The sequence below is a fragment of the Scyliorhinus torazame genome, chromosome 6 (genome assembly GCF_047496885.1).
Source record: "Scyliorhinus torazame isolate Kashiwa2021f chromosome 6, sScyTor2.1, whole genome shotgun sequence".
Classification (NCBI taxonomy): domain Eukaryota; kingdom Metazoa; phylum Chordata; class Chondrichthyes; order Carcharhiniformes; family Scyliorhinidae; genus Scyliorhinus; species Scyliorhinus torazame.
The window spans coordinates 47824162-47837082 of NC_092712.1; positions in this window are offsets into that span (position 1 = coordinate 47824162).

The following is a 12921-nucleotide window of genomic DNA, read 5'->3' on the forward strand; positions in this document are numbered from 1 at the left end:
CATTCGGTCCACCTCTCGTTGGAAGACCGAGACCCCGTTTGTGACGCCAAATGGGACCCTTAGGAAGTGGTATAATTGCCTGTCTGCCTCGAAGGCTGTGTACTTGCGGTCACTTGGGCGGATGGGGAGCTGATGGTAGGCGGACTTGAGGTCCACGGTGGAGAAGACCTTATATTGGGCAATCCGATTGACCATGTCGGATATGCGGGGGAGAGGGTACGCATCTAGTTGTGTGTACCTGTTGATGGTCTGGCTATAGTCTATGACCATCCTTTGCTTCTCCCCTGTCTTTACTACTACCAAATGTGCTCTCCAGGGACTATTGCTGGCCTGGATTATGCCTTCCTTCAGTAGCCGCTGGACTTCGGACCGAATGAATGTCCGGTCCTGGGCGCTGTACCGTCTGCTCCTAGTGGCGACGGGTTTGCAATCCGGGGTGAGGTTTGCAAACAAGGATGGGGGCTCAACCTTGAGGGTTGCGAGGCCGCAGATAGTGAGTGGGGGTATTGGGCCGCCGAATTGGAAGGTTAGGCTCTGCAGATTGCACTGGAAGTCTAATCCCAGTAATGTGGGCGCGCAGAGTTGGGGAAGGACGTAGAGCCTGCAGTTTTTAAACTCCCTCCCTTGCACCGTGAGGGTCACTATGCTGAAGCCTTTAATCTGTACGGAGTGGGATCCTGCAGCTAGGGAAATCTTTTGCGCACTGGGACGGATGGTCAAAAAACAGCGTCTTACCGTGTCGTGGTGGATGAAGCTTTCCGTGCTCCCGGAGTCGAGCAGGCATGGTGTCTCGTGGCCGTTTATCAGCACCGTTGTTGTCGTCGTCTGGAGAGTCCGGGGCCGTGCTTGGTCCAGCGTCATTGAGGCCAGACGTGATCGTAGTGCTTGAGCGTCTTCCTCGAACCCCGTGGAGCCGTCGACACTGGGGTCCGTTGTTGCCGTCCAAGCTGGCGGCGGGGGTGAACAAAATGGCCGCCCCATGCATCGCACATGGCTGGGGGTCACAAGATGGCGGCGGGGTGGACAAAATGGCCACCCCCATGCGTCGCACAGGGTTGGGGGGTCCCAAGATGGCGGCGCCCCTCCTCCCCTCGTGGTGGCCGGGACCCAAAATGGCGGCGCCTGCGGGTCGCACATGGGGCGCTGGGGGGGTTGGGGAGCGTTTGAAACGCGCAGGACTCCTTGTTCTCCGGGGACAGCGGTGGCTGGGACCCAAAATTGCTGCGCTTGCGGGTCGTACATAGGGCACTGGGGGGGTTGGGGAGCGTTAGAAACGCGCAGGACTGCTTCTTCTCCTGGGACAGCGGCGACCTCCCGGGACCGGCAAATCGCTGCGCGGGCCGGGCAGCGCTACCGGGGGTGTTTCGCCTGGCCGCAGAAATAGCAGTTGGGGCTGATCCTCAGGCATTCCGGGATGATCCTGAGCTCCATAGTCCTTTAAGCACGCTTAATAAATTGTAGCGCACAAAGACTCACGAGAGACGAATAGAGATGAAGTCGATGAGGCTTTATTAAGCGTGACTTGTTCCCCGCAGTTCAGTAACAGACTGGCCGGCGGTGGAGAACTCCTGGTTCTTATATTCCGCCTTCAGGGCGGAGCTAGAGGTCAACAGCCAACCAGGACCCGGGATCTGTCAGCCAATGACATCACGGCTTCACAGTCCCACATGACCCCTAATGCATACTACCACAATGGGGGAGTGGGATATGGGGGATATGGGGGAGGGGGGATATGGGGGATATGGGGAAGGGGGGATATGGGGGATATGGGGGAGGGGGGATATGGGGGAGGAGGGATATGGGGGAGGGGGATATGGGGGATATGGGGGAGGGGGGATTTGGGGGATATGGATATCGGGCGGGGGGGGGGGGGGGAGGCTCACCCTGGCTGCTCTGACGAGGTCGTTCACCTTCTTGTGGCACTTGGTGCCTGTCCGTGGTGTCAGGGCCACAGCGGTTACGGCCTCTGCCACCTCCCTCCACAGATGCCGGCTGTGGCGTGGGGCAACTCTGCGGCCGTGCCCGGGATACAGGGCCTCCCTCCTCTGCTCCACTGCGTCCAGGAGCGCCTCAACGTCACGAGACTGGAACCTCGGGGCTGAGCGGCGGGCGGCCATCCGGTGGGGTGTTCTGGTCGGGTGGGGGGAGCAGCGCGTCCTTAATGAGCCGTCACGCCGTGCGGCGTTAACCACGTGAGCCAGCGCGGATAGCGTCACGTCGCTGCTAGCCCATTCCGGGCCGGAGACTTTGCGACGTTTTTGGCGGCGTGATGCAGGTGGGATTTGCGCCGTTTTTGCCGCCGGTCGGCGGACTTTGCGCCGATAACGGAGAATTTCGCCCCTGATAACTATGTTTAAAAGTGTGTAAATAGGCATCCGGCTTTTAAAGTCAGGATTCCCATCATTTCATTGGCTGGGGGCGGTATCCATAATCAATTGGTGAAATTGTCCTTCTGAAGGACAACTGGGGATGGGCAATAAATGGTGGCCTAACCAGCGACGCCCAAATCCCGTAAGTGAATTTTTTAAAAACATGGCCCCTTCGGGAATTAGTTAGTGCTGAATTAAGATGCCAGATAAAAGTCTCCCAGCAAAAGTTTTAATGCCGCCTGTTAGGCTCGATTGTATTACCTTTTGTAAACTGACAGTGTTACTGCCCCTGTGTGTGTGAGTCGGTGGAGCAATGGTGGCCCTGGAGGTTGGCAGTATGACTGGCCATTTGTGAAACAGCAAAATGGTGGTGGGTTAAGACAGTGGGCGGAAGCTGCCACTCCCAGAGCAACGGAAATTGTGGCATGAACTTAAAATAAATTAATCTGGCGTGAATTTAAAAAATTTATAAATTTGGCGTGAATGAAAAAAGATAAATTTGCCGTGAATCAAGAAATTGGTATCCTGCCAGCAGAAAATTGGGTTAGAATTTTGTTCTCCCGACGTTCAAGGCAGGTTAAAGATGGGCTGAGTTTCCTGCTGGGTAATGTAAGGATCGACATTTGCATTCATCTCAAGAATACTCATGAACAGGCCAACTCGCTGGTATCACGTTTCCCCCTCCAAATTACGTGCCCCGCCAGTGGCTGATTGGAATGTTCTGATTTTGACTGTATTTTAGTGGCGTGTACCTGACAAGAATAGCTTCATCTGTCACTTGGAGGTCAGTAGGTGCTGCTCATGCCTTCCTTTTACTCCACCACTGATATATACCGGGTGCCTGTAGCACAGTTTGAGCCTAGGCTGAGCACAGGAGGCACGACCAGCGGGGAGGGTGAGACAGAGGCAGGAATCAAGTGGAGGAAGGATCAGAGGTGAAGGGTGAGACAGAGGCTGGGCTAGTGGGGGAGGGACCAGAGGGAACCTATTCAGGGGGCAACTTTAACTAACTATTCTGGGAAGGGTGAAAAACTGTTTGAGGGGACAAGCTTAACCTACTGTACGGGGAGTGAGATCACACTGCCGGGGCGATGTTGAAGAGACTGCCTGGGGAATGAGGCCACACTATCCGGGCCATATTAGAGGGCTCTGTAAAGCAGTAAGACTTCGTCCCAGTCTTAGGCGGGGAAGGCCTGTCTGGGCACTGATGGGCATGCACAGAACAGTGTCGGTCATGGTCAGTCAACTGAGGAATTTGGTCCTCGGAATTAAGGTCATTATATTGGGTAACAGAGAGCACGGTTACATTCAGGGGAGGCATCTGTATTCACTGAGCTGGTAACTCTGAAGTCATGAGAGGGCATTCTGTGATCTCGTGGGGGTATCTCTGAAGGTAAGGCTAAGAGAGGGTGAGGGCATGGGGATATCAATATTGAAGGGAATTGGCACAGAGATCAGGAACAATGGTGGGGTCAGGGGTAGCGGGGGAGGCTGAATGGTAACGGGAGGAATTGGAATTAGGAGATAGTGACTGTGGAGGACGATGGGAGCAACAAGGTGGGTGATAGGGGGAGGTTGGAAGGTATTGGTCACATTCACGAATGTTGGTAACACCAGCTTAATCTTCACTGAGTAATGATGCAGTTGGAGAAACAAGCTTGAAAAAGACAATATGGCAGGGGTCGCAAAGTATATGAGAGTAGTTCAGGACTGCTATTTTGGGTTGAGTGAAGGGGCATCGTGTTCAGTCTTTACTCAAGCCATGGAGAACAAGACTCATCCGAGTACTGGTTTCGAGGGTTATAAGCCCATTAAAGGAGCATTGCTTCAACCCATTCATTAACCGATACGAGGAGGGATGGAGAATATAGGCTGTTGGCAACGCCACCTTGTTGATTAGGATGAGGTGAAGAAGAGCCCGTCACTGATTGGCACAGGTCCAGGAGGAGGAAAGGCGTGAGCAGTAAGAAGGAGCTCGGCCCCTGGAAGTCCCAGATGTTCCCAAAGAGGATTCAACGCAGCAAAGGTAATTGGCATGCCCAAGGGTACATAGAAGACACAGCTGATACATAGAAAGACAATGCCACCTTCACTTGACGAGGAATGTGACAGCTCACATTTGCCATCTCCTCTGTGAGGAACTAATGCTGCAATGACTTGGAGGGCATCCCATGCTGGTGGCTTTGAAGGTGACTGCCAGCGGCCCCTTCCAGAGCTCCAACAGGGACCTTTGTGGCATCTCCCAATTGGAGACACACAAATGCTTGCAGGACGTGGCTGGTGTCCTTTTCAATAAAGCTCACCATTACATCCGGTTCCGTGTGGATGCTGTGAGCCAGGCTGCCAGATTCGCAGCAATCTCGGGTTTCCCACTAGTGCAGAGTGCTGTCAACTGCATAGATGTGGCTTTGAGAGCACCCTGGCAGCAACTTATAAGATTCATTAATAGAAAAGTAGTTCATTCTTCTTTTAATTTTTATTATTATTGTCACAAGTAGGCTTACATTAACACTGCAATGAAGTTACTGTGAAAAGCCCCTAGTCGCCACACTCTGGCGCCTGTTCGGGTACACAGAGGGAGAATTCAAATTGTCCAAATTACCTAACAGCACGTCTTTCGGGACTTGTGGGAGGAAACCCACGCAGACACGGGGAGAACTTGCAGCCTCCTCACAGGCAGTGATCCAAGCCGGGAATCGAACCTGGCACCCTGGCACTGTGAAGCCTACTTGTGACAATAAAGATTATTAAATTATTTACCCAGGAGGTGGAAATAGTTTTAAGTCTTCTAAGTTTTCCAGGGTAACTATACTGCAAAGAGATTCCGGAACATCCAAATTCTCCAAGTTAGAAACATAGAAAATAGGTGCAGGAGTAGGCCATTCGGCCCTTCAAGCCTGCACCACCATTCAATATGACCATGGCTGACAGTGCAAATTCAGTATCCCACTCCCACTTTCTCTCCATACCCCTTGATCCCCTTAGCAACAAGGGCCACGTCCAGCTCCCTCTTGAATATATCCAACAAATTGGCCCAACAGCTTTCTGTGGTAGAGAATTCCTCAAGTTCACAACTCTCTGAGAGAAAAAGTTCTTCCTCATCTCAGTCCTGAATGGCTTACCCCTTATTCTTAGGCTGTGACCCCCTAGTTCTGGAACATTCTTCTCGCATCTAGCCTCTCTAGTCCCATTCGGATTTTATGTTTCCATGAGATCCCTTCTCATTCTTCTAAACTCCAATGAATACAAGCCCAGTCGATCCAGTCTTTTCTCATATGTCAGTCCTGCCATCCCGGGAATTAGCCTGGTGAACCTTCGCTGGACACCATCAATAGCAAGAATGTCCTTCCTCAACTAGGAGACCAAAATTGCACACTGTGCTCCAGGTGTGGCCTCACCAAGGCCCTGTATCACTGCAGCAAGACATCCCTACTCCTACACTCAAGTCCTCTCGCTATGAAGGCTAGCATGCCATTAGCTTCCCTCACCGCCTGCTGTACCTACGTGCCAACCTTCAGCGACTGTTCCACCGTAACACCCAGGTCTCGCTGCACTTCCCCTTTTCCTAAACTGCCACCATTCAGATAATAATCTGCCTTCCTGTTTTTGTCACCAAAGTGGATAAACTCACATTTACCCACATTATATTGTATTTGCCCGCTCAACCAGCCTGTCCAAGTCACCCTGCAGCCTCTTTGCATCCTCCTCACAGCACACACTGCCACCCGGCTTAGTGTCGTCTGCACATTTGGAGATATTGCATGCAATTCCTTCGTCCAAATCAGTAATGTATATTGTGAACAGCTGCAGCTCCAGCACTGAACCCTGTGGCCCCCACTAATCACTGCCTGCCACTCTGAAAAGGACCCTTTTATTCCCACTCTCTGCTTCCCAACAGACATTGAAACTTCCCAGGCAATTTCCATGCAGTCCTTGCGTTGGGGGGGGGTTAAGGATTTGCTTCATTCTTTCATGGAATGTCATCAGCATTTTATGCCCATTCTTAATTGCCCTTAAACTGAGAGGCTTGCTGGACCATTTCGGAGGGTAGTCAAGAGTCACCCACATTGCCTGGAGTCACATGTAGGCCAGACCAGGTAAGAATGGCAGATTTCCTTCCCTAAATGGCATTGGTGAACCATGTGGGTTTTTACAACAATTAGCTTTATGGTCAATATTACTGAGACGAGCGGCCATGATGGGATTGAACCCCAGGTCCCCGGAGCAGTGGACTGGGCCTCTTCATTATTAGTCCAGTGACATTACCTCTGCATCTCCATTTTCCCATAAATTATAGAAATAAAGATCGCCATAGATTAAGTCATCTACTGAACCCAGTAACGTCAAAGTTGTAGGGACTTTTGAAAATGTCATCAGAGAGGGGGCAGCACGGTGGCACTGTGGGTTAGCCCTGCTGCCTCATGGCGCCGAGGTCCCAGGTTCGATCCCGGCTCTGGGTCACTGTCTGTGTGGAGTTTGCACATTCTCCCCATGCTTGCATGGGTTTTGCCCCCACAACCCAAAGATATGAAAGCTCGGTGGCTTGGCCATGCTAAATTGCCCCTTAATTGGAAAAAATTAATTGGGTACTCTAAATTTATATTTAAAAAAATTTAAAAAAATGTCATCATAGAATTCCTACAGTGCAGAAGGAGGCCGTTCAGCCCATCGGGTCTGCAATTACCCACTCAAGGAACACCCTATCTATGCACACTCCCCACCCTATCCCCATAACCCCACCAAACCTTTGGACACTAAGGTTATCATAGATTATCATAGAATTTACAGTGCAGAAGGAGGCCATTCAGCCCATCGAGTCTGCACCGGCTCTTGGAAAGAGCACCCTACCCAAGGTCCACACCTCCACCCTAACCCCATAACCCAGTAACCCCACTCAACACTAAGGGCAATTTTGGACACTAAGGGCAATTTATCATGGTCAATCCACCTAACCTGCACATCTTTGGACTGTGGGAGGAAATCAGAGCACCCGGAGGAAACCCACGCACACACGGGGAGAAAATGCAAACGCACAAGTCACCCAAGGTCGGAATCGAACCCGGGTCCCTGGTGCTGTGAGGCAGCGGTGCTAACTACCCTGCCACTGGGCTGCCCCGTCATCAGTGTTAAGATTGAGTAATACTTGTTTTTCCTTCACTACGCTCACCCTTAATATCACCCTCACTGCCTTAGTGGGTCACATCCTCCCCTGCTGCTTTCTGCACCTTCACTTCAAGGATTTGGGTCCCAGTTTGAAGGAGGTGGGACCCATCCCATCAATTGGGTGTTGCCTTGCTTCAAAACCTGTCCCAGTGCCTCCGTGATCCATGAATTAGCTATTAGGATTTGATAACAATATGATAGCAATGATATTTACAAACGTATCTGTGTGTTTTTTTTAAAAAAGGAGAACATTGAGAACTGGGGCTGATTGACATTGAACAGCGTGTGGTGAATGATTTCACCTCATTAGCTAGAGCAATTACTCATTTAGAGGGAGACGTGTCCTCCAGCACAGATGATGCTTTTTGAAAGATGTATTTCCTGCTGATGGTCTTTACTTGTCGCTATACATTAATTTTCTCAGACTTAAAAACCTCATTAAATGAATAAATAATTGTGCATTCCAAAGCTGTAATCTCAAGTAAAATGCTGTTCCTCGCTAATAAGTCCAAGCCACAAATCAAATGAGGCCATCAGCTAATTGTATGAAATGTGAAATATGCTGTTTATTGAAGGTTAATAGCTTTGAAGTTAATTGGGAGAGTCACTGGCGGCCTTGTTCGGACCTACTGATGAGCATGTCTTATTGGTTGACTGTTTTTTGTTGCTTTAAAATAATTTGCTGGACGAGTTCCAAAATGTAGCAAGGGGGCTGTTGGATGATTTGGACAAGCTAGGAGAGTGGGCAATGAAGTGGCAGATGAAATACAATGTGGAAAAGTGTGAGGTTACGCACTTTGGAAGAAGGAATTTAGGCATAGACTATTTTCCAAATGGGGAAATGCTGAGGAAATCAGAAGCACAAAGGGACTTGGGAGTCCTTGTTCACAATCTCTTAAAGTTAACGTGCAGGTTCAGTCGGCAGTTAAGAAGGCAAATGAAATGTTAGCATTCATGTCAAGAGGGCTAGAATACAAGACCAGAGATGTACTTCTGAGGCTGTATAAGGCTCTGGTCAGACTCCATTGGAGTATTGTGAGCAGTTTTAAAAATAATCTTTATTGTCACAAGTAGGCTTACATTAACACTGCAATGAAGTTACTATGAAAAGACCCTAGTCGCCACATTCTGGCGCCTGTTTGGGTACCCAGAGGGAGAATTCAGAATGTCCAAATGACCTAACAGCACGTCTTTCGGGACTTGTGGGAGGAAACCGGAGCACCCGGAGGAAAGCCACGCAGACACAGGGAGAACGAGCAAACCCAGATTTTTGAAAATGGCAACACAAGTGGACAAGGTAGTCAAGAAAGCATACAGAATGCTTGCCTTCATTGGACGGGGCATCGAGTATAAAAACTAGCAAGTCATGCTACAGTTGTACAGAACCTTGGTACGGATGCACTTGAAATATTGCGCACAAATCTGGTCCCCACACTACCAGAAGGATGTAGCAGCCTTGGGGAGGTTGCAGAGGAGGTTTACCAGGGTGTTGCCTGGTCTGGAGGGGTTTAGCTCGGCGGAGAGGCTGAATAGACTTGGACTGTTTTCATTAGCACAACGGAGGTTGAGGGGTGACCTGATAGAGGTCTACAAGGTTATGAGGGGCATGGATAGAGTGGATGGGCAGGCACTCTTTCCCAGGGTGGAGAGGTCAGTCACCAGGGGGCATAGGTTTAAGGTCCATGGGGCAAAGTTTAGAGGAGATGTGCGAGGCAGATTTTTACACAGAGGGTGGTGAGTGTCTGGAACGCCCTGCCAGTGAAGGTTGTGGAAGCAGATACATTAACGGCATTCAAAAGGCATCTTGACAAATACATAGATAGAGTGGGTATTGAGGCACTGGGACGTGCTGAGTGTTTAGTGCTTAGGGGCTGGATTAGCACAATGGACTAAACATCTGGCTTGTAATGCAGAATAAGGCCAGCAGCACGGGTTCAAATCTCATACCGTCCTCCCTGAACAGGCACCGGAATGTGGCGACTAGGGGCTTTTCACAGTAACTTCATTGAAGCCTACTTGTGACAATAAGCGATTATTATTATTATGGCCAAGGGTGATATCATGACCGGAACATGCTTGGAGGACTGAAGGGCCTGTTCCTGTGCTGTATTGTTCTTTGTTCTTTGTTCTAGGACACCTCGGAAGGGGCTTTCTGCATCCCCCCCCCGGCGGCAGAGGTGGCTTGTCATTGGCCACTGGCAGGGCCGTCCAATCCCGCCGCTGTCAATGGAGTATCCCATTGTTTGCGCCCTCCGCCGCCAGGAAATTAGGGAGGGGGGTAGAGGGACGCCATCTGTGGGGCAAGAAGATTCCATCAGCGGGAACGACCAGAAAAACCCACTCCTTGGGTGGGATTCTCCGACCCCCTGCTGGGTCGGAGAATCTCCGGGGGCTGGCATGAATCCCGCCCTGCCGCTCCGACGCCGGCTGCCGTATTCTCCGGCGCCGGTTATCGGGCGGGGGCGGGGATCATGCCACGCCATTCGGGGCCCGTTGGCAGCGGCCCCCCAGGGCAAATCTCTGGGCCCCGATGGGCCGCACGGCCGTCGGTTTCTGGCCAGTCCCTCCGGCGTGAATTGGACATGGTCCCACACGGCGGGACCTGGCTGGTAGGCCGGCTGGTGCGGTCCTCGGGGGGGGGGGGGGGGGGGGTGCGGGGTGATCCGACCCCAGGGCTCCACCATGGCCGGCGCGGAGAAGACACCCCCCCTGCGCATGCGCTAGAATAGGCCGGCCGCTCTGCGCATGTGCGGAACCACGCCGGCGGTTCTGCGCATGTGCTAACTCGCGCCGGCCCTTCGGCAGCGGCTGGCGTGGCGCCAACCCCTCCGCCGCCAGCCTAGCCCCTGGAAGTGCGGAGGATTCCGCAACTTCCGGTCGGCCCGACGCCGGAGTAGTTCGCGCCATTTGTTACGCCGCTGTCGGGCCATCGCGGGTTTCGGGAGAATCCCGCCCCTTATGTTTAAGCAAAACCAGAGTAGTTTTAAGTTTAAGTGATTCAGCATATCTGTTTCTTTTTTGACATCATGGCATTAACATTTGGGCAGGATACCCCGTCCATTCACGGCAACGGGATTCTCCAGTCCCACCGCAGTGATTGGGAGAGTTGGCTGAGCAACAAATTCCCCGTCTTCGCCGTCATGTTCTGTAGACTGGCCGAAGTGAATGATAAATTACAGAACATCGAGTTTAAATAATTTATTATGAAACAACTGTGTGATAAAGATAACTAGGATAAGTAAATAATAAATTACTAACACTAATAAACTATTATAGGGCGATTGCAAAATGTGTCTATCCTCCATGATAGTGACGTTTGAGGGGCATCTTGACAAATACATGAATAGGACGGGAATAGAGGGATACGGACCCCGGAAGTGTAGAAGATTTTAGTTTAGACGGGCCGCATGGTCGTGCGGGCTTGAAGGGCCGGAGGGCCTGTTTCTGTGCTGTATTTTTCTTTGTTCTTTGTCCAACATGACCTACTCCCAACTCCACAGCCACAAGGTCATGTGGTGGGTTTACACTGCCACCTACTGGTTGGAGGTCATGCATAACATTATGTACAGAGCTTCTTTTATGCATATCATCACACTCGCTAACAGAGGTAGCGGGGCAGACCCGCAGCAGAGAATCCTGGCCTATTTGTTCTTAATAGCTTAAGTATCCATGGGACTTGGGTTAAAATATGTTGAGGTGAATGTTTACTTCTGTGAGGGCCACGAAGAACCCAGCACGAGTTTGTAGAGTCAAGCAGAAAGTAACTTTATTTACAACAATATATGCACAGTGCCAGCAGTTCGCTACTGGTCCTCTCTCCAGCCGGTTCCACACTGGCCAGCTCTATTTATACAACTGCACTGCTAATGATTGCCCTCTCATTGGGGGAGCTCATATTCCCTAAGTAACATGGGGGAACCAATTGACCCCAGCCAATAGGATCCAGCAGGTTAGAACATTTACAATAGGTTGTATTATTGATAGGAGAATGTAACAGCGTTTGTACAACTGATCTGATCTGCAAGGATGTGGAATTGTTTTCACAATGGAATATACCTCCGGAGGCCCAGGGGAAACAAGATGTCTACATAACCCTAATTACACAGGTGTGGTGACACCAGGTGACCTGCACTCTTAGCCAATGAAAGAGCATCATTTGGACTATTGAACTAAGGGATGTGAATTACAGATAAAAGTTGGAAAATCAAAGTCTTTGTTGGCACAGTTTCACCACGGCTTCTGTGACATGATTTTGAGGCACAGTTCAATGTCGTGTCACTTCAGAGACAGAAGAAAGGCATTGCCTGTGTTAGCAACACTTGAGGAATCCCAGGGCTTTGAGGGATAAGGAATCTCCATGTTGACTGCACTTTTTTGTTGTTGGGTATACGTGCTGTCTTGCTTAATACATTTTACTTGATTTATAACCACTTAATTATTTGTATCTAATTAGGACAGGCACAACTGTGGACCTGAGTGTTAGAAATGAGAAATTCAGAACTTTTTTTGTCCATTTACGGGGTGTGGGCATGGCTGGTCAGGCCAGCATTTATTGCCCGTCCCTAGTTGCCCTTCAGAAGGTGGTGGCGAGCTGCCTTCTTGAACCGCTGCAATCCTTGAGGTGTAGGTACACTCCCTGTGCTATTAGGGAGAGAGTTCCAGGATGTTGCCCCGGCGATATATTTCCAAGTCAGGGTGGTGAGTGGGTTGGAGGGGAACCTCCAGGTGGTGGGGTTTCCAGGTATCTGCTGCTCTTGTCCTTCCAGACGTTAGTGGTCGTGGATTTGTAAAGTGCTGCCCAAAGAACCTTGGCGAGTTCCTGCAGTGCATCTTCTAGATGGTACACACGGCTGCCACTGTTCATCTCAGTGGCGGAGGGATTGAATGTTTGTGGAAGGGGGACCAATCAAGCGGGCTGCTTTGTCCTGGATGGTATTGAGCTTCTTGAGTATTGCTGGAGCTGCACTCATCCAGGCAAGTGGAGAGTATTCCATTACACTCCTGGTTTGTGCCTTCAGGTATGAGGGTTTCAAACTTCAACACCTTCAACAAAACTTCAACACACATGTGTACTGGCATGGTGTGGTGGGGTCAGGATGGGCCATTTCTGTGCAATAATGCAGAAGGAGAGTGTTATGATATCCACATCAGCATATCATGGTGCAATCACACACACACTGATGGACAGGCAGTTGGACCAACCAGCACACACATAACATCGCAGCCAATAGCAGGGAAGGTGGCGGTGTAGCGGTATTGTCACTGGACTAGTAATCCCGAGATACAGGGTAATGCTCCAGGGACCTGGGTTCGAATCTCAACAGGGCAGATGGTGAAATTTGAATAGAGTAAAACTCTGGAATTAAAAAGTCTAATGATGACCATGAAA